The 27,985-nt window shown below is 46.1% G+C and overlaps 1 protein-coding gene across 3 annotated transcripts in view; it reads left to right on the top strand.

Moving 5' to 3' along the window:
- Positions 1–2,784: 2,784 nt before the first annotated feature.
- LOC139754258 (neuroligin-2-like) overlaps positions 2,785–27,985 on the top strand; it is a 158,272-nt gene continuing 133,071 nt past the window's right edge. For all 3 annotated transcript variants that reach the window (XM_071671609.1, XM_071671610.1, XM_071671607.1), the window contains exons 1-2: positions 2,785–2,883; positions 20,900–21,049. The gene's annotated coding sequence lies outside the window, so the exon portion shown is untranslated. The remainder of the gene's footprint in view (positions 2,884–20,899; positions 21,050–27,985) is intronic.

Here is a 27,985-nt window from a genome sequence, read left to right as displayed (position 1 = left end):
CTAGCAGGCATGCCATTTGGTTTCATACGCTTTGGAAAAGTACTTGTAAAATCCTACCCCTAGTGAATGTAGGGGAGGACATAGGTTTAGTAGAAGATGGGGGAAAGAGGAGACTAGATGGGAGAATTCACCCAAAACGGCTTTATTAGTTGAAATGTTAGCTTTATATTGATCAGCTTGGACAGGCTGTTCTCACGGAGTAGTGAAAGGGCAAAATTAAGAAATGGAATCTTCGATGGATCAAAGCTTACCTTGTTTAAGCCGATCAAAAGTGACTAGTTGATTTCCACTAAGCTTATCATAGGAGTATAATTAATGAATTACCAAAGTTGTCTTATACTTTAATATGCTTGCAGTTAATGTTGTGCTTTTAAAAGTGGTGCGAGGTACTTTTGATTGCAGCAGCCTAAACGAAAATGTGGATTGTTTCCAGTGTTGTTCAGACACACAGTTAATGGCATTCAGAAGGAGCATGTGAAACGTCAGAATGCTAAATGGTGGAGTAAGGTAATACTGCAGCGAGACGAGTTTACGTGTAGACTTGATACTTCATACCATAGTATATTTGATGTCCTACGAGAGAGGCGGCAGACCACTTCTTGGCCAGCATCAAAATCAGCTACATGGACCACGAAGGAACCACGTGTGTTAGATTCAGTGATGGATGAATAGAACAAACGTCTGATGAAAGAGATGAGGAACGCGACAGCCCGATGGAAAAAAAAATCTCGTATGATAGACGTAAAAGGTTAAAGGATGGGAACCCAAGGGTAAAAGATTTCACCATATTCGTCTAAATGGATGATTAAAGTCAACACTCAGACCCATAGAGTAGGAGTCCGAGTGGCCATAGCCTCCTCCCGGCTACACGAGGCTTTGTAACTTTCCGAGTTCAGGCTGCAAACTTTGCAAACAAATCGGTGGTCCACTTGTAGTGAGTTTGTTTGGTTAAACATTCTCTCTCTCTCTCTCTCTCTCTCTCTCTCTCTCTCTCTCTCTCTCTCTCTCTCTCTCTCTCTCTCTCTCTCTGCTTTCGAAAGGCATTCGATATCGCAACACACAACAGATTGCTCTGTAAGTGGAACAGGGGACGAGCTGTGTGCACGTATTAGTAACTGACTCGCCGACAGAGGGGGGGAAGCATGTAGCTCTAAATGGCCAGGCCTCCGACTGAATGAACCGTGACGAGTGGGGTGCCACAGGGGTCTTGTCTTTGAACCCCATTCGTTTCATATACATGAATGACCTTGAGTAAGTTATCCTATCTGAGGTCTGCAGCTTGGCTGACGATACAAAACTAGAAGGTGTAGCTAGAACTGACTATCTACACGTTTCTTCCTTTGTCAAATTCCTGCCTCACCTGCTGCTCTTTGTGCAGTCGATGGCTGGGTTGCGTTGCAGTTGAATGCTTTACTCAAGACTCTACTCATGGCAAATTACTGTCATCAGTGTGTGTATGTGTGTGTGTGTGTGTGTGTGTGTGTGTGTGTGTGTGTGTCTTGTAACATAACAAGATGAGCGGTTGTGCGAGTTCGGTATCTAGGTCTTGCTTCGAAAACTTTCTTAAAAGGTTGGAGCGAAGGTAGATCTCCTGAAGGGGTCTAGCATTTGATTCTGAATGATCTCTTGTGTCATCTGGTCTTATGATAACTTGTGATCATCTTGATATCACTGCTTGTGATTGCGGGTATTGCCTTCTTGCCGTAACCACATGGGACCCCCATTGAATGTGCATGTGCCGCTGTGGGGACAGAGCAACCCACTCGATAACTAATTCTCAAGTAATGGGTGACCTCTTAACCCGAAGTGCCAACGGGGGAATCACACGAAATGGGCCAAGTTAAGCTGAAGGAGTCCGTCTCTGCGTGGCTTCTCTCGTCAGCAGCTTTTGAGAGAGGCTGAGAAAGGCCGAAGAGAAAGAGAGAGTAACGAAGAGAGAAATATGAGAAGGATTGGAATGAGAAGCAACAGAGAGGTTTTGAAATAGCATTATATTGATCGGTTTACATGTACCCCACAAAGAAAAAGAATCTTGCTGCTTTTTTTAGGTGAAAGATTTTGCCGTATTCATAGCCGATACGACAGAGTTCTTGCAACGACGTAACACGGCCCGTCTCAAGACCTTCATTATAACAGTACGGACGAAGGATTTTGAGAATTGTCCATTGGTCTGGCTGGCTTCACATCAGTCGCCCTTACTGATACTGTAATATATCGAATGCTAGCGATATTTCCCGTCGTATGACAGCGTATTGATTTCATATTTTGATGGAAATAGCAACAGAAGCGAGGACCACCGTAATGAGTGGAGAACTCGTGTCTTGTTCACACAGCCAACCAGCCCTGCCAAGACGAGACGAGCCGTAAGATCATTTCGAAATTGCTTAGACCGCTCGAGAAATATGTGTTCACAGTGGTATATTGAGTTTTTATTCACGACGTGTCCCATGTTAAATTGTACATGTTGATTACACCTTTAACCTCAGTTACGATGTATAAAAGACAGTATACAGTCGTATGTAGTAATGATTATACTGTCAAACAACCTCGTAAACCTCTGTGAGTCTACTTCGCTTGAATGTAATTCTGTATACCAACTGTTTACGATATCACTGGCGTATTCATTTATGTAAACCTGTTTTATTAGTCATATGACTTTAGTATTGTCTTTTGAAGTCTGTAGATATATTTTCTGTTTTGCAATTTTTATGGTGAATGAGAAATTGATAATGACTACGTGGTAACTGAGGTGGCCATGTTGGAAGTGAGGGTGGTATGTTTTGGCGCGTGGACAGTCAGAGAGGCGTCGGCTTTCGCAGTGAGAAGATAACGGGTGGCATGTTCAGTGTGATGGGCCGTTTAAAGGTCCTTAAAGTTCTCATGGTAAGTGGTTACATATTGCAGGGAGTTATGTCTGGTTGTGGTCGACATAGAGAGTTGAAATTTAAGTTGTGTGTGTTTTGTTGATAGGTAAAGGTTCGTTGTTTCGAATCCTGGTTCAGTATCGTGAAGGCGTTGACTCGTCTCTTTTTGTATACAAGTAAATTTTTTTTTTTTTTTGCTATAGATTGTTTAACAGTTGTTATGCGTGTAATTTTCATAAGTTTACATCATATTGGGCTGCTTTTAGACAGTGTTCACTACTTACAAGTTTCATGTTTCGTTTCGTTACTGAGAAGTGGATTCATCATAACGGTATATATCGAGTCTGAATTGATAGGTATCATCCATCAGTGTCTCTCTTATGATGGATGCAAGGGAGTCTTTATGATTACCAGAACTCTGTGTGTGTGTGTGTGGTGGAAGTGGAAGATGATGGTTTGACGGATATTTCGAAAACTGTTCGGTCACACGTCGCGCATCTGGATACAAGTGTTGCTCATATATATGATTCTTAGGTGATATCAAATATCGGTGAACAAATATGGCTGAATATCTATCTGCCAGTTGCGCCACCGTGCGTATGACACTTCCGGCATAGCATTACTTTCGCACCCACCAACACGACTGCCATCACCACCAACACAACTACGCAGATTTTCTCCAACAGTAACCCTACCACCATCATCATGATCACCACTCGTGCCACCACTGCCTCTAAATACCTCCATCATTCTACCACCTTCACCACCACGAACAATAATAACAGCAGCAGCTGATACCTCTGCCACGAAAGATGTTGCTAGAAAAATACCATCAAAGGCTCAGTCATTGCTTCTACCACCATCACATCTACCACCTGTACTAATACCACTGGTGCGTACATGAGCCCCCGCTGCTACTCCTAGCATCATTTCTTACACCATTACCACCGCTACCGACATCAGCACCGCTAACATCACAGCTGCCAACACCACAGCACACAACCACTACAATTACTATAACGCCACAGTCATCAACGCCGCATGTACAACAACCAGCGCTTCCACCACCCTAAACTACACAAACCATCGTCCCCAACCACCCCACATTACCAACCCAATACCACTTTAACCATAACGACTATGACGACCAAAACTGCATCTACCACCACAAACCACTATCCACCAGAACCACACACCTGGACTATACCACTGTCATCACAACCATCACTTCGAGCGCAGTGCCACAACAACCCGTACCACACTCGCACACCATAACCACAACTCCCTCATCATGTACCACCACACCACCACCAGAGCCTTATTGCAGAAGGAAAGTTGGGGCCATGGGAGTAAGGCAAACCCAAATTTAGATTCAGCATAAGACGTGCACAGGTCCACGGCGGCTCGGTACGCTGTCATCTAGTATTCTGCCTGTCAACCATCTCATGATGGAAGATGCTGGAAGATGGAGGGAGGGAGGGAGAAAAGAATGAAGGGGAGATGCTGATGTTGGGGGACTTAACGAGGGAGAAAACAGTGAAGGGAAGGTGTTGGTATTGAAAGACGCAACGAGGGAGAAAACCGTAAAGGGAGATAATGGTGCTGGAGGACTTGGTGAGGGAGATGTTAGGAGACGCTGCTGTTGGAGAATAGAGGGATGCAATAATTAGAGGGTTGGTGTTGGAGGGCTCGAGGGAGAAATATAATCGCTCCTGGACAGTGTTACGACCAGCTAGTCTGATACGATTGTAGAAATTCGAGGACGACTCTGCTGGAAGAGGATGGTCCGTGAGAGACGATGGAAGGTGGTGCTGTTGGGGATGTGTGGGAGGGGAGGCTGTACCACTAGGGAAGGTGATGGTGGTGTTACTGGAGTTATTGTGGGGAGAATATTACCACTGGGGAAGGTGGTGTTACTGGAGTTAATGTGGGAGGAATATTACCACTAGGGAAGATTATGGTGGTAAAGTTATGTGGAAGGGAGATTACCAATACGGGGGGTGAAGGTTTTACGTGGGAGGAAGAGATCCGTGTGGGACAGTGATGGGTGATGTGGACGACAGGCAACCCCCCATGGGAAAAAAATGATGGAACTACGTGGGAGGATGAGAGCCAGGAGCGAGGGTGATGACGTGGTGGGGTGAGACACAAAAGGACTATCGTGGTTGGAGAAGAGCCTTAGTCAGCTACGTCATGGGGCAACTCCAGGGTTACCATTCATCATTGTTAAAGAAAAGCGAGTTTCTTTATGACCTGAACCTTCCATGACCCCAGTATCCATGTGACTGTCTCTCTCTCTGTCTTTGTCTCTCGGCCTTTCTGGTTGATCTTTGTCCAGAGGTAGGTATGTCTTCATCCAGCAGCCTTCATTCTTCCTGTTGGTCATTCACGTGCCTGTGATGCATTGAGTGTATCCTGGGTCTTCTCGTCATGCAGTATCTGGAAAAATGATGTGGTCTGCCTTCCTTGTCTTGTCGAAGGCTGCTTCTCCTTTCCAGCTTTCTTTTAATGCGTATAGAAACTGGAATAGGCTGGAACTATTATGGTGAACAACTTTCAGTTGCGTAAATCTGCCCAGAAGCAAGTTTAATGTCCCCGAGTAAATCAGAAGGTTTTAGTACAATTTCGTTTCCCCCGAGTGCGCTTGTGAGCCCCCGTGAGCACAAGGAAAGCGAGGTTTCAGAATATTATTTGATGGTCCCGAGGTTACATCAATAGAGGCCTTAGCAACAGTCGCTGCGTCCTTTCCTTGATAAAATATGTCATGACCGAGTCTATGCCATTGCGCCGACGCCAGTATAATTCAGACGACGAAAAACTAGATATTTTTTTCTTTCTTACCCTTCTTAAAGTCTTGACGGACGCGGATATACGTATATGGAGAGCAAAGCTCACACGCCCGGGTTCCTCCCTCACTCATTCGCCTCGGCCCAGCGCGGCTGCCTTCAGCTACAGTGAGTTCAAAAGCCTTATTTCTCTCTCTCTCTCTCTCTCTCTCTCTCTCTCTCTCTCTGGCTGAATTCTGCCGACGTGGATGTGGAGACCGCTAGCTACCCAGCTTCCATAATCCTTGAGCTTAGATGGATAATGTTTACTGCCATGCCAAATGAGTATCCTGTTCCTTTTTTAGATTTCGTTTTTTTTTGTGACTGGTGACTGAGGGCTGTGGTAGAAGACAAAACGAGTGGACATCGCTGGTGGAGACTGTTGGAGAGCATGTGCGATGACCTAACACAGGGGGGGGGGTCGAAGTGCCCAGCTGTTATGCTCCTGTTAACCTGGTTTCCGGTAGAATAGAAGGGGAGAGAATGAAAGAAAACGGTTGAGATGTAAAACGAACACGAGAAGCAGAAAGTTGTGTTTGTGTGTGTGTGTGTGTGTTCATCTCTCTGTATCTACGTACAACCTGAAAATACTGCAAGCTCGCTCATTGTCTCTTGAATTGATATTGGACGTATTCCCGTCCGTGACTGGAGCTTTCGTCCGTGGCTGTGACTGCTAAAGCGCTATATTGCCATCAATATTGACGCTTAATTTCCTGAAACTTAAATTAATATATTCATTTAATTTCCTGGAAATGTTTCAAGCGCTTTTAAAAAGAATACGTAGAATATATATATATATATATATATATATATATATATATATATATATATATATATATATATATATATATATATATGGGCGTTACCGGGCCCCTCCTGCACGTAGTTACGCCATGGTTGAAGACTTGATTGTTTTGCACTCGAGCATTGCACGTTTTTTTTTCCCAGCAATGACACTGGTGGACTTGGGAACCAAGGACGCACTGGGCAAAATGCTGTTCGTCAGCGTTGGCAGCTGAGACTCGCGGTGATAATGCATATACAAGTCGTTAGCGAATCTCTTGCAGTTGGAGCATTCCTCCTCAGGGATCAGTTGGAGCAGTTCCTCTCCAGGATCCAGTTGGAGCAGTTCCTCTCCAGGGATCCAGTTGGAGCATTCCTCCTCAGGGATTCAGTTGGAGCAGTTCCTCTCAGGGATCCAGTTGAGCAGTTCCTCTCCAGGATCCAGTTGGAGCAGTTCCTCTCAGGGATCCAGTTGAGCAGTTCCTCCTCAGGGATCCAGTTGGAGCAGTTCCTCTCAGGGATCCAGTTGAGCAGTTCCTCTCCAGGATCCAGTTGGAGCATTCCTCCTCAGGGATCCAGTTGAGCAGTTCCTCCTCAGGGATCAGTTGGAGCAGTTCCTCTCAGGGATCCAGTTGGAGCATTCCTCCTCAGGGATTCAGTTGGAGCAGTTCCTCCTCAGGATCCAGTTGGAGCATTCCTCCTCAGGGATCCAGTTGGAGCAGTTCCTCTCAGGGATCCAGTTGGAGCAGTTCCTCCTCAGGGATCCAGTTGGAGCAGTTCCTCTCCAGGGATCCAGTTGGAGCAGTTCCTCTCCAGGGATCCAGTTGGAGCAGTTCCTCTCCAGGGATCCAGTTGGAGCATTCCTCCTCAGGGATCAGTTGGAGCAGTTCCTCCTCAGGATCCAGTTGGAGCATTCCTCCTCAGGGATCCAGTTGAGCAGTTCCTCTCCAGGGATCCAGTTGGAGCAGTTCCTCTCCAGGATCCAGTTGGAGCAGTTCCTCTCCAGGATCCAGTTGGAGCAGTTCCTCTCCAGGATCCAGTTGGAGCAGTTCCTCTCCAGGGATCCAGTTGGAGCAGTTCCTCTCAGGGATCCAGTTGGAGCAGTTCCTCTCAGGGATCCAGTTGGAGCATTCCTCCTCAGGGATCAGTTGGAGCAGTTCCTCTCCAGGGATCCAGTTGGAGCATTCCTCCTCAGGGATTCAGTTGGAGCAGTTCCTCTCCAGGATCCAGTTGGAGCAGTTCCTCTCAGGGATCCAGTTGAGCAGTTCCTCCTCAGGATCCAGTTGGAGCATTCCTCCTCAGGGATTCAGTTGGAGCAGTTCCTCTCAGGGATCCAGTTGGAGCAGTTCCTCTCCAGGATCCAGTTGGAGCATTCCTCCTCAGGGATCAGTTGGAGCAGTTCCTCTCCAGGGATCAGTTGGAGCATTCCTCCTCAGGGATTCAGTTGGAGCAGTTCCTCTCCAGGGATCCAGTTGGAGCAGTTCCTCTCCAGGGATCCAGTTGGAGCAGTTCCTCTCCAGGGATCCAGTTGGAGCAGTTCCTCTCCAGGGATCCAGTTGGAGCAGTTCCTCCTCAGGGATCCAGTTGGAGCAGTTCCTCTCCAGGATCCAGTTGGAGCAGTTCCTCTCCAGGATCCAGTTGGAGCAGTTCCTCCTCATGGATCCAGTTGGAGCATTCCTCCTCAGGGATCCAGTTGGAGCAGTTCCTCTCAGGGATCCAGTTGAGCAGTTCCTCCTCAGGATCCAGTTGGAGCATTCCTCCTCAGGGATTCAGTTGGAGCAGTTCCTCTCCAGGATCCAGTTGGAGCATTCCTCCTCAGGGATCAGTTGGAGCAGTTCCTCCTCAGGGATTCAGTTGGAGCAGTTCCTCCTCAGGGATTCAGTTGGAGCAGTTCCTCTCCAGGATCCAGTTGGAGCAGTTCCTCTCCAGGATCCATTTGGAGGAGTTCCTCCTTAGAGATCCATTTGGAGGAGTTCCTCCTTAGAGATCCATTTGGAGGAGTTCCTCCTTAGAGATCCATTTGGAGGAGTTCCTCCTTAGAGATCCATTTGGAGGAGTTCCTCCTTAGAGATCCATTTGGAGGAGTTCCTCCTTAGAGATCCATTTGGAGGAGTTCCTCCTCAGGGATCCAGTTGAGCAGTTCCTCCTCAGGGATCCAGTTGGAGCAGTTCCTCTCCAGGGATCCAGTTGGAGCAGTTCCTCTCCAGGGATCCAGTTGGAGCAGTTCCTCTCCAGGGATCCAGTTGGAGCAGTTCCTCTCCAGGGATCCAGTTGGAGCAGTTCCTCTCCAGGGATCCAGTTGAGCAGTTCCTCCTCAGGATCCAGTTGGAGCAAGTTCCTCCTTAGAGATCCATTTGGAGGAGTTCCTCCTTAGAGATCCATTTGGAGGAGTTCCTCCTTAGAGATCCATTTGGAGGAGTTCCTCCTTAGAGATCCATTTGGAGGAGTTCCTCCTTAGAGATCCATTTGGAGGAGTTCCTCCTCAGGGATCCAGTTGGAGCAGCTCCTCCTCAGGGATCCAGTTGGAGCAGCTCCTCCTCAGGGATCCAGTTGGAGCAGTTCCTCCTCAGGGATCCAGTTGGAGCAGTTCCTCCTCAGGGATCCAGTTGGAGCAGTTCCTCTCCAGGGATCCAGTTGGAGCAGTTCTTCAAGAGAGGGGTCCAGCTGGAGCAGTGGCTCCACGGAAGTCCAGTTTTTGAGTTGCTCTTCAAGTGGGGTTCAGCTCCGAGCAAATCCTCCGCTGGATTTCAACTGGGGGAGGGCAACTCCAGCACTGGCTATTGGGGTCGGGATGAAAAAAAGTGGAGAGATAATTGCTTCCGGCCGCTGAAGACCTTTGACAAAATGGTGAAGGGTGGGGTCGTTGTGGGTAGAGGAGCAAGGATGATAAAAAAAGGAGAGAGAGAGAGAGAGAGAGAGGAATAATATATATACGTCTATCAAAAAGTCGAGATGGAAAATGTGGCCAGCGCCGACATTTTCCCCTCCCATCCTCTTCTGAAAATCAGATGACCTTCCTTGGCTTCCATCCGGCCCCGCTGATCCCCTCCTCGACCTAATCCTCGAGGCCCTCAATAACTGGAGGACGCAGACGATGATGACGACGATAATGATGGCGGGGGGGGTTCTCTCCCCCACCACCACCACCACCACCAAAGTTTGTAATCCTTAAGAAGGGAGATCTTAGCGTCGATGAACGTGCTCATGGATCGTAATGAACCTCCTACATTATTAGCCTTATATTGCGCCGACTCTCTCATATGGAAATTAGGACGTTTTTCATTGGGTTTTCTGGTGTTAAATGTGTGGCAGCTTGAACACAGGCCGGCGGAGAGAATGGTGACGATCGTCCGTTCAGATGGAGGTCAGTCCTAATCTCCGCACCGTGTACCTCAGCAATGTCGTCTCGTATTGTCAGTGTTGTCTTGCCGACGGTACGTCACGCGAGCGGTAGCGATGGAGGGGGAACAACGGGTGTGGCTGGATGGGTCCCGTACCCTGCCGTCATACGACCGACCCAGGGTATGGGCTTGGTTGGTATTGAGTCAAGTGTCAGGAATTGGCGGAGGAGGAGCCATGGAAGACGTGATGACGCTTCGTACTTACGAGGCTCCCGCGTCGGGCTGTGTTGACCATGGCAGATATTTTCTGGTGTGGGTGTGGGTGTGTGTGTGGGTGGGTGGGTGTGTGAACCCACGCTTCAATACCCGTGACTTTCGAGTCCTCTTTAAGGTCAGCTTGGCTTCCTTCTGTGTCATTTCCACACCACTCGCTTATTTTCCTCATCTTATCCTCCCTCGCCTCGCACCCTCTTCTTCACCTCCCCCTTCCTCGTAATTTCCTTCCCTACCGTATCCTCTCTTCGCCATCCGTCCCTCATCCGTGCTTCTCCTCACACCCACCATGTCTTTTGTCATCCACCTTCCTTCTCAATTCCCTTTCTCTCCCTCCATACTCCTCTCTCTCTCTCTCTCTCTCTCTCTCTCTCTCTCTCTCTCTCTCTCTCTCTCTCTCTCTCTCTCTCTCTCTCTCTCTCGTCGTCAGCCGCACCTGTTGCTGTCCCTTACTCGCTAACTCCTGCGTTCGTCTCCCTGCATTTTACCTCCCACGAACTTTGTTCTTGAACTTTTTTTTTTTTTTTACTCTCTTTTAACCTTTGCTCCCTTCACCTCTCTCTCTCTCTCTCTCTCTCTCTCTCTCTCTCTCTCTCTCTCTCTCTCTCTCTCTCTCTCTCTCTCTCTCTCTCTCTCTCTCTCTCTACGCCTCAAGAAATCACCTCGTCTCAGCCTAGTTCAGATGGAACTCGGCTGCATATTGCGCTTTACGGATGTAATGCGCACCGTTGCATCGAAGTCAGGGACATCGATCTCAAACGCCCATTGGACGCCTTGCATTCGTGTACTTACCGTTGGCACATGATGTGTGCCAACGGTAGAACCCGTTATGGGATGCATTTCAAATCATATGCGAATATAATCAGTCCCAGCCTGGGAGAACTATCCATTTCCCTCCTCTTGTCTGTTTAAATGATGGAGACGTTTTCTAATTTCCTCATTTACCAAATATTTCGTCTCGCTTTTAACCGTGACATTTCCCTTTCGAGGTTTTGAAGTCTAGACCTTCCCTTTTTCGTTGTACTCCATGTATGTGTGTGTATATATATATATATATATATATATATATATATATATATATATATATGTGTGTGTGTGTGTGTCTTATATGTATCCCGTATGTCCAACCTTCATGTGTGCCCCCCAGTAAGTCTTGAGCCTCCATGTGTCCCCCAGTAAGGCATGAGCCTCCATGTGTCCCCCCCAGTAAGTCATGAGCCTCCATGTATCTACCCCAGTAAGTCTTGAGCCTCCATGTGTCGTCCCCAATAAGTCATGAGCCTCCATGTATCTACCCCAGTAAGTCTTGAGCCTCCATGTGTCGTCCCCAATAAGTCTTGAGCCTCCATGTGTCGTCCCCAATAAGTCTTGAGCCTCCATGTGTCGTCCCCCCCAGTAAGTCTTGAGCCTCCATGTGTCGTCCCCAGTAAGTCTTGAGCCTCCATGTGTCGTCCCCAGGAAGTCTGAGGCTCCCAAGTGTCGTCCCCAGCGTTGTGGACCGTTCGTGTCCCAGTCTATCTCCCGGTAGTTAACGCAGGCCATTATGAGAACTTTACTACCATTGTCTAGGAGGAGGCTCGCTGTCTCCCGTGCCATTAGAATTGTACCCTCATTATTTTCCAACGGGAATGTATTCTTGTTCATTTGACAGCCACGGTAAATTGTTGACTGTCGGTAAGATTGTGTAAACGCTTCATCCTACTGTAAATTACTTTGAGAGTTTTCATAGAGATTTTTTACCGATCGACAGTTATCAAAGGATCGAGTTCTTGTAAAGCAATGCTACGTGTGTCGGATCATCTTTAAAAGTGTTGTGTAAAAAGTGATTTATTACCAAGTATCTGACCCGAGAAAAATCGTTTTCTTTCTTTCCAATCTCTCCTATATTAACCGACCTGTGTTTTCTTCTCTTCCTCCTGCCAATAGATATCTCATTTCCCGTCTATCCATCAACTTGTGATAAACTTTAATGTTCGTAATCTGTTTGAGCTTACGATGCATTGTTCACATTTTCGGTCCTCTCTTCCATTTTCCGGATTGTTCAATGGTTCTGAAAGTTCTCTTTTTAATTCCACCACCCACCTCCATACACTTGTCTTTTCGTGTAGACGCCTCGATGAATTTGTCGTTATGTGCTACCGTAGGGCCTGGGTAGGTACACGGTAAAAGGAAAAAAAAAAAAAAAGTTTCAACCACTTTTGTGTGAAGCAGTGACACACCAGACGAAAATATTCGAAAAATCCCCAGCGGTCTGGCCTCATATTGCACTACATCGATTGCTAGCGACATTTCTTAGTCATTTGCTTTAGTAAATATTGTACTGATTTCATATTTCGGTGGAATTGGATAAAGAGTGTGGCCACCTACAATATTAGGAAACATGTCTCGTGTTTACATGTACCGGCCTTACCGAGGCTATACGAGATGTATTGATCATCTCGAAGTTTATTGGTCCAATCTGTGAAGGTACTTTTTTTTCCGTGTGTACATCACCATAGGTTTCCTCATAAAGATTCTATTGTATTAAGTATTAACATCCCTTCTTTACTTTTCAATCCTCCTTGCTAGTGCCATCCATGAGTATTAGATCTTTTTATTCATACCTCCTTAGGCCAGTGATCAGTGCCGTTTCAGCTATAATTTCTATTCACTCGTAGCAGTTTTTCGAAACCCTGAAGACAGTGACAGTTTCATCATTACTTCTACTTTTTCTATTTAGGATATATAACCGAGACGTGGGAGTAATGATTACTGTAATTATAATCATCTTTGGCTTCTCTCTTTAAGATTAATTATTAATCTACACCAGTTTTTCTGGCTCGTGTTGATCCATTTCCAAAATATCTGCTGACTTTTGAATAAAGTTTCAGCAAAGTTTCTTTTTTTTTCGCCTTTCGTAAAGTCCTTTTCGTTTCCTCCCTGACAGACTGTGTGTCTGGCTCTCCTGTAATTCATTTTTTGTTCAGCCTTCACCTCTGCTGTCCACACTCCACCTCCCTCCTCTCCCAGTGTTTGTCGTTGTTCACACTTTCCTACACAGAGATTCGACTCGGAACTATGGGATTTTTGCCCCTCTGTTTATGTCACCGTTTTTACTAATTGATTATTTACCGTTTTCTCTGATTTTGATCATTCACCGTTTTCTCTAATGGATCATCCACCGTTTTCTCTAACTGATCATTCACCGTTTTCTCTAACTGATCATTCACCGTTTTCTCTGATTCATCATTCACCGTTTTCTCTAATTGATCACCGTTTTCTCATCTTTTCCCCCCGCTGGCTTGACCATGGCTGTGGTTCTCCTTGTCTCTAGTTAACCCTTCGGGTTAGTATTTCTTTTTTCCCCTCCTTTTAAGAGTTCCTGAATCCCATAGGAGTTATAATCAAGTTATAATTTGATCAACCTCGTCATTAACCCCGACGTATTTTATAACGTGGGTCAGTCAGCATTGTACCAAAACATTTAAACTGGCTTTATTTTCGCTATAACATGTTTGAATAATTTGCTTGTTTACCGTTGAAGTGTATCTGTTTTCTTTGCCAGCATTCTTGCAGATTATTACGACGCTTGAGAGGTAAAAAGAAATTAAATCATTTATCCGCTTAACATTGTTTGCACAGTTTTCGATGATTCGGTGCCTGCCAACGTTTCTCTGTGAAGATTACAGACCCTTAGTGTTCGTCTCTCTCTCTCTCTCTCTCTCTCTCTCTCTCTCTCTCTCTCTCTCTCTCTCTCTCTCCGTAGAAGAGCGAATGATGTTAACAGCGAATGATGTTAACTTCGTGTTGTTGAAGCCAACCCGTATATATACGCCAACGCACCTTGTTGGTAACGAACGCGTGATAAGCACCCAGCACAGCAGCATATCCTTACTTACTTTACCATTGCCATAGCTGAGCCTTAGGGGGCGGCACATCTTCCCAGCCCTTATAATCTTACTCATCCAGTGAATGTCACTTCCCTTCCCTTATGCTACAGGCAACCCCGACTGTAATAAACTCACTGACCACGGTCCAATGGGCCCAGTTGGTGATCCCAATTGCAGAAATGTTCCAGAGTGTCGGAGGCCACACTGACGTCTTGTTACCCCCATGTTATTGCCGATGACGACGATGTGTGTGTGTGTGTGTGTGTGTGTGTGTCGCGTCAGGAACAGAGAAGACTGGGCCTTAGTGGTAAAGATCCTCTTTGGTTCCCTTTCTCTGTTCCTTTCTTGTGGAAGGTGATGGTACAGAAGCGAAGGGTTTCCAGCCCGCGGCATTTGTGCCTCTTAGTCGCCTTGTACGACACGTAGGTGATACGTGCGTGACAGTTTTTAATCCCCTTTCCCCAGAGGTAATAACAGTAGTCATTATCATGGCATTCTACCTAATGACCTTTGCAGTTTTAGCGAGATAGCGTCGGGAGCGAAAGAAGAATGGCCTCATTTGCACACATGGTAGAATAAAAAAAAAAAATGTAATGAGCGCGATGATAAAGATGATAATTAAGGGTTTACTGAATTGGGAACGCCCAGTAGCTGATAACTGAGAAACTACCGAGAGGATTTTTAAAAAGGATGGTAGCATTTCTTTACACCTACGAATTCGAAGGACTTTATACAGTGATGAGGATTCAGTTGGAATGGGGAAGTTCTTGTAGCGGTCTTTGGAGGCGTTCGTGTATGTTAGATAATGTAGCCGAACTGCAGACTCGAGGACGAGGCACCTCGGGTGAAAGGGGGAGAGACGAAGACAGATGGTGGAGTAGTTTCATCCCGAAGTGTCAGGTTGGGAACTGGTGGGTCTTTTTAAAAGTCTGGAGGGTTCATTATGTTGAGCTCCCCTTGATAGGCGATGCAAGAGGGACCAAGAATTGATCTGACCTTTTTCTACACCTTTATCTAGTCTCCTCGGTTGTGTAGTGGTTGAAGAAAAATGAGGCAGGGAGGAGGAGGAGGAGGCGAGTCTTGAGAAAATTAAAGTTGTGGACGTGTTCTCGAGCTGAAGTGCGAGGAGTTTTGAGCGTTCTGAGACGACGAAGAATATAGAGACGATAACTAGTGTATATGATGATGGTATCAACATGTTCCCTCAGTCTTCATTTGTCGTCTTAACTTGACACCAAGAAGCTTGGTTGACTGAACAGCCACTGGGGGAGGAAGTACAGCAGCTGGTGTGCAGCGACACGGTAGAAGGTGAGGTGTGGTTGGAATCGAGTTAATGACTGTGTAGTGGGAAGAGCTATTGCCGGAACTGTTGTTAACCAAGAGGTAGTAGAGTCTGGCGTACCGCCACGCAACATGTTCGTCTATCAGGTCATCATTCAGAAGGTTGAGAAAGCACTTGGTTTTCCCATCTTGGTGCCCTGTGGAATAACACACATGATGGATTGGAAAGTGGAGACGGCATGGCGTCTCGCAGTCGCTACGCCTGAAGACCATCGATGGAGATATACGCAAGCAAACAGAAGCGAAAGATCTCTGCAGCCCAAGGTTGACGGCTGTGTTGACTATTTTTGTCGGTTACTTGGTCGAAAGTTTCGAAGTCAACAAATGCGAGAAACTTTCGAAGTTAACAAATGCGAGATCCACAGAGGTGCTCAGTTTCTTTAGGCTGCGGTAGATATATATTCACTGGCAGATGGTCTTCATATCGAGTAGATGAGTGACTGTTGAGCTTGAAGTGTCTTGTGTATGACCGTACAGAAACAAAAGTTCCACAGTGTAGGCTGGGGATCAGGATGAAGATAGCCGGTCGCAGCTCAAATGATGAGAGGCTGTGGGGCGAGTAGAACTGTGTTGTGGAGAAACATATGAGGGTATTCTCCGGTCGTCTGCTCATTTCTGTTGCTGGAGAGAATGTCTTAGGCAAGTCTAGAGATAAAGTAGAGCGCTTTACCTGGAGGCTATCTGTCCGTCTTCTTCATTATCTGTAGAATTGAGAATATGGCTTGATACACCACACGGTTTCAGCTTTCTCAAAGATTTGCAACATATATGCAGTAATGTTCCTAGACACGGTTTGTCTGTCTTTCGACCATCGGGGAACAAATTCAGGGTCTTTTTAACCGTGAAAATTGTTAAAGTTTAGTTTGCTGTTGAACTCTCTTAACATCCCTAGGCGTATATTTATACAAGCGAGTCTACGTTTCCATGCGTCTGTATACACTTTTTTGGTTGCCCACCACTTCACAAGATCCTCGGAGAGAGTGGGCGGTCCATGAGCTACCAGTGTTCCATGGAAACATTAGGCAGAGCTCTCACTCTCCCACTGGGTCCGAGAGCAGACGTTCTCGCCACTTGGATGAAGGACAAATTGAGCAGACCCTGCTCACTTTAGCGGAAGAAGAGAGCGGAATGATCCAAACTCGACATTTTCAGACTTGCGGAGGAAGCCTTAACGTACTCGCGTTTCTCAGGGCTTCTGCGTAAAGTACTTCCCGAGCAAGACATTGGAACAGCCTTAAAGAATCGAGAACGTGTGTCACATACGTGGGTAAGGTGGGGTTAGATCCCATTGTGAGTAAAGCACAGAGGGATTTGCTCGCGTCTGTAGCTTCCTGGAATAGGAATATTCTCTATATTTTTCTTGTCGAATAGCATGTTGAATCTCATTTCGGAGAATGTATTGTTGACGCCTCACGTCCCACTTTATCCTCACGATTCTATTTCCCAGCACCTGAGGCAGTTCTTAAAGGTGTTTTCGTTGAATTCATGAACGTCAGACCAACACACCAAAGTAGATTATTCAGACTTGTGGCACACCTTCCACGTATATCTATCTATCTATCTATTTTTTTTTTTTCCAAAAGAAGGAACAGAGAAGAGGTCCAGGTGAGGATATTCCCTCAAAGGCCCAGTCCTCTGTTCTTAATGCTACCTCGCTATCGCGGGAAATAGCGAATAGTATGAAAAAAAAAAAAAAAAAAATATATATATATATATATATATATATCCCAACCTATTCATTATCCTATTTGATAACCCAGTATGATTAGGGGTAGGTTTAATATTTTTAAATGTGATATTTTTCTTTGTATTCGAGGAATATTCTCTGTCTAGCGTTTATAATGAACATTTCTTCTGTTTTCCGTTTGATTGCGTTATCAGTGTAAACTTTAATGATACAGGTTATCAAATAAGGCTGCCTTACGACAGGCTTATGGAGTAGGGAGATACGTTAGGAGTGTCATAAGGATTCGTAGAGTCCAGGAGGTGTGTGTGAAGGCCAAGACGAGCGTGAGGGGTTCTGTATGAAAGCAAGGGTGTTGAGGGAGAGGAGTCTGGGAGAGTAGCTGAAAGGGGGCTAAATGGAATCTAGGGAGGCTAAGGCACGTGAGAAGCTACTCAAAGGAGTATGACTGAAGAGGAACGTGAGGTGATAAAGTGGAGAGTGAGGAAGCTAAAGAGGAAAATGAGTAGCTTAAAAGAAACGTAGGGAGCCTAGAAGAATGTGAGGGAGAGTGAGGAAAGTGAGTCTTCTAGGAGCGACCTGAGAAGTCTTTGAGGCGATTGTGAGGTGACCAAGATTATGAGGGGTGTATAGAGTTGAGGAGGACCTCGGGGGGGATGTTAGGGAGGGGAAAAGTCTTCAGTGCCTTTGAGGATTCTTGAAGAGACTTGAATGGAGTTGGATAAGACTTGGGAGGAGGGAATCCTAGTTGAAAGTAGGAAGTGTAAAGTAAGAAGTTTAGGAAGAGGGTGATAAAGACTGAGAAACAAGTGGGAGAGAGAGAGAGAGAGAGAGAGAGAGAGAGAGAGAGAGAGAGAGAGAGAGAGAGAGAGAGAGAGAGAGAGAGAGAGAGAGAGAGAGAGAGAGAGAGAGAGAATAAGGGTTTTGAGAGAAGCTCAGGTAGTCTGGGGAAACTTGAGGGGTCGAACTCCTTGAGAAATTCTGTAAATACGAAGTGTCAGCGGTAGAGTGAGAGAGACGAGAGCTTTTGAGATAACGTGCATGTCCCTGGGTAAAGAAAAAAAATAGTGAGGACTATGAGAAAATCCCTGAACGAAAATTAAGGTTCCAGGAAAAGCTTTTGGGAGTATGGAATACTGGGAAGTTGGGCCCACCATTGTCTAACGGAATAGATCAATAAACTTCGTTTTGAATGAAGCAGTAATTACGGCAGGTATAGAGCGTTCATTTCATCTGTTGTCTGCCTCTGCTTTTTGATGTCCTAGGTAAAGTAGTGATGTCCCGCTGTGGTGATGACTGGTGATTGTAATGGTGCCTGTGGCTGTGATGGTACGTATGGTGGTGGTCATGCCTTGGACCGAGGTGGTGATGTCTCTCGTAGTGGTGTACGGTGGGTGCTGGTGATGATAGCGGTGATTAAGGTAATAGGAATGGTGTCCATTGCGGTGGTGGTGATGTCCGTGGTGGCGGTGCTGGTGCGTCCGCGATGATCTGAGTTCGTAATAGTTGTTCGTATTGATGTTCGTGTCCTTGAGATGGTAACGTCCGTCCGTGTTGATGTTGCCAGTGGAAGTTGATGACGTTTCTTGCGCTTGGTGATGTCTAGTGCGATGTTGGGTGGATTCCCAGTTGATCATGGTGATGTCTGTTGTCATGGCGCTTACGTTGAGGTGGTGATGGTCGTAGTGATGATGCATTTGGCCGTGGACAGTGAGAGGGGACTTAGGAGAACATGGTTATGTAATAACGTTCTTCGATTGGAGGCCTCGCTGGGTGATTTTTTTTTCTACAAGAGTAGTGATATGTTAGACATGTTGGGTTGGATGCTTAAAGAAAATACATATGGAAATCATAAATGAGTTGGGTATGGGAAACAGGGATTCATTCTTTGCCAAAAAAAAAAAGTCTTGAATGACCTCGATGCATGTACGAGACAAAGGCACTCATGCAAGGAACCCATTCTCATGATCGCCGGATCGTGGGCTACGTTCACACCACTGCCTCAGAGAGCCTTTAACCAAACCACCTTGAGCACAAAGGTACAGCGCTTGGGTAAGGAGGCTCTGGCTTTTAATCTGATTAAAGGATCAGGTCAAAAGCCAGGCGATCTTACCGTAAGGGATCGTCCCACTGGACGAAGGGGGACGTAAACGTCTTATGAATATAGAAGTAGATTACAAGGATGTAAGCCTGGACTTCTAGCGATGTCTGTGAAGACAAACCGACACTGGAATGCTAAGGCTCTGCCGTCCTCTTCAACCTTGCCCAGAAATGGCCTCCAAAGTAGTTCCGTCTCCCTTTCCACCCTCCCTACACGAGCAGCGACCGTATCCATTCCCCTGTCTGTAAACCAAGACTCGGTCTGCACAAAGTGGAGTCCTTAATGAACTTAATCGAGGGTAGGGATGGGACTCCAGGGCGCCAACGTATCCTGAATGGTTCCTCTCCTCGCTCCACCGTTCCTGGTTACGGAGTGGTGGGTCTTCGTCGGGTGAACATGTCTCTCTCCCGGGTGCTTTTATATACCTTTAAGAGCGTGATTTTTGGCGATTAGCGTTATTTCTTCAGGCGTTAGGGAGGTGGTGGTACAGCAGCTAAGAATGGGTTTACTCGACGATTCTGTAGGGCATGAAATTCCTTTTTTGTAGAGAGGCGACACCACTGGAGTGCAGGCGTTTCTGGCCCCACTTTATACATTTCGTCTTCCTAAGCATAATAAAGCCTTCAGTACAGCAGATGAAAGATTTCTGTAAGTTTGGTTGAAAATATTAAGCTTAATATGAGGCTCTATTGGCTCTCTAGTAGAGAAATTCCTTTACACCGCGTTGATGCGTGTTGGTAAGTGTAGCTTGAACTGGAATGCGCGTTGGTAATCCAAGGTTACGCGAACGCGCGTTGGTAATCCAAGGTTATGCGAACTTAAGATTTTGCTTCGATTTGAAATCGGTTGTCCCTCGTCAACACTCCTTTGATCGTCCCGTCTCTCATCCAAAGTGATACTAGATGTTCATGAGATACGATCTTAACGTAATTGAAAGTTTATAGCAGTGTAATTGCATGAAATCTCAACATGTCCTTGACGCAATTTTGAATAATCGTCCTTGAATCTATATTCGATTTTTTCTTTAGTTTTTGTATTTATCTACAAATGTGATACAGGAGAATGTTTTACACTGTGTTGCCCCGTCTCAACTCCTGTGCGCCTGCGCGCGCACACACACACACACACACACACACACACACAATGACATATCTGGCTTCACTTTGTGTGTGTGTGTGTGTGTGTGTGTTAAGCTTAAGCCAGATATGTCTGTGTGTGTGTGTGTGAAAATGATTGTAAAAGAATAATAGGATTTACGTATTCGAATTCTCTCCTCCCTTAAATTTTCATAAGTCCATAACTCTCCACACTTAATCCCAACAGGCATTTTGTTGTTGACTATTGAGTGTATAATTCCGGAGGTTATTTACGTAACAACCAAATGATAGAATATAGCTTGTTATTGTACAGTACCTGTTTCGTGTGTAGCTCTCTCTCTCTCTCTCTCTCTCTCTCTCTCTCTCTTTCTCTCTCTCTCTCTCTCTCTCTCTCTCTCTCTCTCTCTCTCTCTCTCTCTCTCTCTCTATCTATCTATCTATCTATCTATATATCTATGTTTATCTTTCCTACTGTATATATGTCTGTCTGTCTAATCTACCTATATATCTATCTATCTATCTATCTATATATATATATATATATATATATATATATATATATATATATATATATATATATATATATATATATACATATTCAATCTACCAACATATGTAATCTGTTTATCTACATACCTACTAATGTGTTTATCTGTCTATGTGTTTATCTATATGTCTCTATCACCAGCCACTGACTCCTGCCATCTTGTGTGTGTTACAGCCAGCAAGCGTGACCAGCGTCACCCGGTGCTGGTCTACATCCACGGGGAGTCGTACGAGTGGAACAGCGGCAACCCGTACGACGGATCCGTCCTGGCCGCCTACGGACGCGTCGTCGTCGTCACTGTCAACTTCCGCCTCGGGATTCTCGGTGAGTCCTTCGTCAGTAGTGATGTTTGTCCTTCGTCAGTAGTGATGTGAGTCCTTCGTCAGTAGTGATGTGAGTCCTTCGTCAGTAGTTGTTAGTTCCTTCGTCATTAGTGATGAGTCCTTCGTCAGTAGTGATGTGAATCCTTCGTCATTGTTGATGAGTCCTTCGTCAGTAGTGATGATGCGTGATTACTGTCTTGATGTATAGGGCGTAGATTCTGTGCCTTAGTCTTTGCCATCCTAAGTCTGTAGCATGCGTCTTGATGTATGGGGTATAGATTCTGTGCCCTACTCTTATGTAATTACTATTCGCGTGTTACGTGGGGTTAAAGTTTTTCACTCGTGTTGTCCCGTCTCGTAACACCTGTTTATATTTACCATGTCTTTTACTCCTGTGCACACACACACACAGACACACACACACACACACACACACACACACACACACACACACACACACACACAGCTCAAGCCAGATACACATTTGTGGACCATCCCTGACGGAATGACGAACATCTGGGTTGGGTGTGGGCCGAGTGACCAACTCCGGATTCGAACCCGTACGGTTCAGCGCCTGCCCTTGGTAAGTAACGCTTAACAATACACCACGTGCGTGTGTGTAGATGTTTGTGTTCCTTAGTATAAACACACACACACACACACACACACACACGGGACTCCACGAATGTCTAGCTCCCATCCCGAAATGCTCACTCAAATGTATTTAACGCAAACGTCAGAATATAAAGTGTATGTCTGGGGTTCGGACGCAAACAGGAAAAGCTATTAACAGAAGTGCTTCTGCTGGCCTCTTAACTGGACATGTTTCGTCAAGGGCTACACATCCCTCTGATGTAAGTGATTAAGGTAAGGTAAGGATAGAACAGCAAGCGATCCATAATTTGAAGTAAATATGTAAGGGGAAACTCAACTAAAAAAAAAAAAATCACTATTCTTTGGTAGATACTGAGAGATTTAAAGAAATTCTAAGCCTCTTTGGAAGGATCATCTGAATGACCAACACTTTCAGAGAGAAAAGATATATTTGTGAGCTAAAACAAAAAAATTTTTTTCACGTTGCTGGTGTTTCTGCCAATAGAATTTGAAGTATTTGGGTAAAAACTTTATCAAAGGCCTTTCCGTAGATTCGTTTCTGTCAACTAATCGACTTCATCAAACAATTTAGTCCTTCGATTTGATGGTATGCTGGTGAAATTGAAACGGAAATATCCAGTTTCGTTTTTCCACAATTTGTACCATTTATAGGAATTTGTGTTTTGTATGTATGGTGTTTCTCTGGTCGATGGTAAGAACTGGTCATATGATCTAGATTTATTCTAAGACTTGTTAGATGTTTGGGTTTTTTAAAGAAGTAGATTCGATTGCAGTTCATGGGGTCGTTAGATGTTTGGGTTTTTTAAAGAATTAGATTCGATTGCAGTTCATGGGGTCAGTACATCTATTTAAGCCCCTCGCTTAGATCATGCTCCTTCGAAATATCTCCCACCATAACCCCTTCTTCCTTCATAAATTCTATCCCAAATACCTTCTTCACATCTTGCCTCCGCTACGCCCGTTCTTCCCTTGCATTCCATTCCATTCCCCTACACGCCTATTGCTCCAAGGATCTATTCACCACCACAGCTCTTGGCCTTCGCAGTTATTACCTCCTCTCACACCCTCAACCGTCCCACAACTTCGATTTCAGGACTTCCTCCTTCGTACAACGTCATCTCTCGCAATCACCTCCTTACGCAGCCTTCTTCTCCAGAGCCAGCCTTCCTCTTCACCATTTCCTTCGCAACACCCTCACAACACCATCCATCGCAACAACGTCTCTCGCAACCCCTCTACTTCAGGATTCACTGCTTCAAATCCCTCTCCTCCAGAAAGCCTTCCTTCCAGATATTCCCTCCCACACACACCGCCCGTCTCACATCTCTCACATCTCTCTCTCTCTCTCTCTCTCTCTCTCTCTCTCTCTCTCTCTCTCTCTCTCTCTCTCTCTCTCTCTGCTGCCTGTCTACCACACTCCTTCGTCCTCCACAGTCCCAGCGTTCCCCGTGACTAATAGCCCAGCTCTCTACCTCACATCTCGCCTTCTGCATCTACTCCGACGAGAGACTGGGACAGAGAGAGATTGATCGCGCACGCCTCTCCCTCACACTACCCCTCCACTAGTCTTTTCTTTCCTTATCCCTTAGAGTACTATACATCTCCCCTCAAGCTCGTAATTACTTCTGTTCACCCATACGTGCCTTTTCCCCCGTTCATACCTGCATCTCCTCCTCCTCCTCATCTTCTACGTTTGTCTTCCCCTGCCCTTCCACCTCACTCCGCTCCCACACATTGCATATGTCCACATGTCCCTCAGAAGACACTGAGTGGGGCTAGGGTGACATTCAACACACAAAAAGTCTCTCTCTCTCTCTCTCTCTCTCTCTCTCTCTCTCTCTCTCTCTCTCTCTCTCTCTCTCTCTCTCTCTATGGTACAGACATAATCTGCAGCACGCAGTTTGGACCGGGATGGCCCATATTGCTTTGCTTATGGGCTGGGGGATGGCTTTTCAGTACACTAAGCGGACCCAGGATGATAATCAACAAGAAGCAGTATCTACAGACTCGGGTTGGTTTACAACACATACCATGGGGACCCAGGATATCATTTACAACACACACAAGTCGAACCCGGCATGATTTACAGCACCACACACACACACACACACACACTATGCAGACCAGGGATTATATTGCAGTACGCCCTTGGCAAATCGGGGATGATGTACAATCCCTCTCCACATCCAGAGGGATTCAACACGGTGTTTGTAGGTTTGTGTGTGTGTGTGTAAAGATTCGCCAGGGCTGAGTCAGTAGCGGGATTTTGTCAGTGAGAGTCTTTTGGTCTGGGTGTACCTTCCCCGGTATGTCGTGTGGGTTCATCTCTCGCGTATCAATACGTCTCTGTAGCTTGACTGATGTGGCCGAGGTGGATAAGATAGCAAGTGTGCCTCTCCTCTTCTACACAGAATCACGAATTCCTTGTTCGTATTCGTTTGGCACTGATTTCTCTACGTGTTCGAGTCCATTGGATAGTATTTTTTCTACCTTATGTATCCTCTATATTCATGGCTTGGGAGGTTGACGAGGGGTTAGAACTACATCATCTCGAGGTTCGGGGTTTTTGAAGTCGACGATAGTGGGCTTGCCTATATAGTCTTCGGCAACCTCGCCATACCTAGTGAAGCGCTTGGCGGAGGTGTGGGTTCTGCCACGCCAAGAGATTCTGCCACGCCACGCCAAGCCTTGACTTGTTGTTTGCCTCAAGTTTTAATCCCCTCCTTCCCTCCCATCGACAGATGAGCCCCACAACAAGGGTTATATTCCCCACCTCCCCCTTCAACCTGCGCTCACTCCAGCCGAGAGAGAACTGGTGAAAATGAACCACTGGATGAATATTAGAGGATTTCCCCTCCGTTGTTTTCGTATTTGCCGCGCGGGGTCTGCCAGATCTGAAAGCGGATCTTATCAATGCACGTGAAAAATAGTGATCTGAGGACTGGGAAGGGAAGGGTGGATGGGGCGGGTGGCGGATCGACGGAGAGCAATATGCATCCGCGCGTGTCACTAGGGCGGACGAATTTCTCATTCCACCGTGAAGGGAAGCTCGGCCTTATCAACCGCCGTCGGTTGCATCTGTCTTGCCAGCAGTCATTCATCTTGCCGGCGCCCCACACACACACACACACACACACCTCTCCCACCTCCCTCCCTTCCTCTCCCAGAGGCGCTTCTGCTAGTGACAAAAATAATAAGAGATTTTTATTCCGCTAAAGCTGGTCTGGCAGCTGAGCTCTGTTGGTAAAATATTGCTCTGTAAATATCCTTCAGACGGTGGGTAGGTGAGTTTCTGAAGGAGGAGGAGGAGGAAGAGGAGGAGGAAGAAGAGCGTTGGTATAATTGTGACGTCACGGGATCGGCCAGGGCTCTGCAGTTCGCTGTGGGAGTCGTCAAGGCTGCCGCTGAGGTTGTCGAAACAGATGGCATCTTATTTCTTAAGATATCTTTTGTTCCCCCCCCCCTTTTTTTTTCTTCCGTTTTCTATTCTAGTTCAGAAATTTTGGGGCGGTTGTGTTCCTGTTCCCTGTAAGGAAGAAGTGACACGACTGAAGTAGTTTTGGCGGGCAGGAACAACACTGGAAAACAAGTGAAGGACGAGTTAATGTTGTTCAGATCACAAACCTTGAGCTTGGGAAGAAAGCCCACTGGAGATTTTCTTTATTCTAACTGCTTACGAAATGAAGTCGAAAGACTCTTTAAGGTATTTAAGAGGCCCAAATTAAAAAAAGACAATCCTGGAGCATTATACAACACTTTAGATTTAGATAAATAGTGCTTTGGATAGCATATCAGGCACACCGTAAGTACAATCGTTCGTGGCGGTGCAAAAGACGATTTGTAAATGTAAATGTTACGGCTCAGAAACAGAGGCAGAACTATGTTGTGGCATGAGAGTGCAGAGCTATAGGAACACTATATGGAATCGTATAGCACCTTGATGTGAGCGCATCACAGGCGACATTGTGTAGAATCATGAACGGGCAGTGTGGAGGATCAAAAATGACACTGTAGAGGATCATAAACGACACTGTACAGGATCGTAAACGACACGGTAGAGACATCATAAACGACACTGTAGAGAGAGATCATGAACGACACTGTAGAGAGAGATCATGAACGACACGGTAGAGAGAGATCATGAACGACACTATAGAGGATCATAAACGACGCTTATGAGCATAAATGACAGTGTGGAAGAGCATACAGGACACCGCTGGAATATACGCGACAGCCCGCAGGAGCATAAACTGATTCTCGCAGGGTAAGAAGCAACAGAGGAAGACGAAAGAAATAAATGGGGAGAAGAGAAATGCTGGCCAATAACGAGGCCACGATAGATGGATTTATTGGAGGTGATGATAGCCGTCTTCCTGTTGTGTCCCGTTGTAATGGGTTTTGTGTGGCGGGGGGCCGCTACAACGGGATTGAGGTTGGGTGAAAAGGGTGGCTAGATCGAGGGAGAAGGGAGACTTGAGGTGGGAGGGGGAATGGGCCATTATAGAGGTAGGTGGATGAGGAGGAGGATTTGGGGGAGACTGGATCAGAAAGGAGCTGTGGCAAGGAATCGGAGGGTTAGAAGTAAGGGTTTGGCCAAAGGGTGGGAAGGGTTGAACCCGAGATAACGGGTTTGCCTAAGGGGGCAAGAGCTGTTGGGTTCTGGGGGCTATAGTCCAAGGACCCCTGTATATATCTGCAAAACACTTGAAGGTCTTTTAATTTTAAGATCATTTTAAGACCAAGAACACTCACTCTGCATGTACGTTTTGATACATACCGTAAGGGGGTATATGTCTGTTGTATATTACATTACTGTTTTACCATGACTCATCTGGAATTCTTGTTAGTAATTGAGCATGAGTTAAAGGGATGTACGTGTAGACCCACACTGACTAGAGTTGGAGCCGTGGCCTTTGTCCCTGTTCCCTCGCTTCCTCAATGTAAACAGTCTGGACTATGCTGCACTATGTCTGTGTCCCGTGATGGGTCAACACATATATGAGATCTGTATTTTGACGTGAAGGAAGATTATTTGCCGTGGGTAAACAGTTCTGTCCCTCATGTTCGCATGGTTGAAGTTGTAGTACACTGATTGTATAGGGGTTATATGGGTTTTTCGTAACATAGGAGGTAACATCAGGCGAATATATATATAATATGGTGTACGAGAATTAGATATTCTTGTTGCTGTTCTGCCAGTATATGTTTACCACCATTTTCACCCCTCTGTGTCAAGCTTAAACCTTAAGAAGTTACCATAAGGCAATTTCACAGCTTAGGTACGATATATGCTTACGTAGTGTGATAAATGACCTCTCCTGACCTGCTGTGGCGCAAGCCAAGGCTGGTTTGGTCAGCTGAGGTCGTGGCCTCACCAAGGGTCTTGACACAGACGGAGGAGGCGTGCTGTGGGGTGGGAGGGGTTGAGGGTTGAGTGGGAGGTAGCAGAGTGTGTTGGAGCGTGACTGATGCGTCGGGAGTGCAGGGTGGAAGAAGAGCACTGGGGGAGAGTGTGTCGGAGGCAAAGACTCTGGGAGGGGGTGTTAGATGGAGAGCGTGTGCGCTGGTGGGAAGGAGAGTCCTTGGTGGAGGATAGAGGAGGTAAATTGCGGGAGGGAAGAGAGTGTTGGGGATCAACTGTTGTTGGTGGGATTGATGGGGGAGTCTTTGTTAGAGGGGAATGATGGGGAGGTACGTTTTAAGGGGAAAAGTGTTCGAATGAGTAAATTCGAAGGAAAGGGAACGGGAGAAAGTGTTTGAACGAAATTGCTCTGCAGAGGTTGTTGAGGGAGGAAAGTCAAGATCATAACACAACCGGTCGGAGGATGCTGGGAAGGGCGCACTGTAGTCGGAGCTGCTAAGGAGAAGGTGTTGGAGTGCAGATGATCGGGCCAGTGAGCTGGAGGGCGGGCGCTCGAGGGAGAATGATACAGAGTCAAGGATGATGAATGGGTGCACCGGAGGGGAGTTCCATGGAGAGTGGTTCTTCGTGGATGTTACGAGAGAAGGTATGCTTGAAGGTGTGCTAAGGAGAGATGATGATGATGATGTCGAGAGAGTTGAGGTCAAGGATGTGTGTGCGCTGGATGGAATGTGTGCTGGAAGTATAGTGTGCCGGTAAAAGAGTAATGAAAAGAGAACGCTTGGGAGGATCCTTTGGGGCAAGGATGGTGGGGAGAACCTCCAGAAAGAGGCACTGTAGGAGATTGACAAGGAAATTGTTCTAAAAAGTTACTTTGGAGGAGGGAAGATGAAAAGAGTTACTTTGGAGGAGGGTGAGAGTGAGGCTGGGCGTAACGTAGTGTGTGGACATAGCAAGGCC

The sequence above is a fragment of the Panulirus ornatus genome, chromosome 16, assembly GCF_036320965.1.
Source record: "Panulirus ornatus isolate Po-2019 chromosome 16, ASM3632096v1, whole genome shotgun sequence".
Classification (NCBI taxonomy): domain Eukaryota; kingdom Metazoa; phylum Arthropoda; class Malacostraca; order Decapoda; family Palinuridae; genus Panulirus; species Panulirus ornatus.
This window is presented reverse-complemented; position numbering and strand designations above follow the sequence as displayed.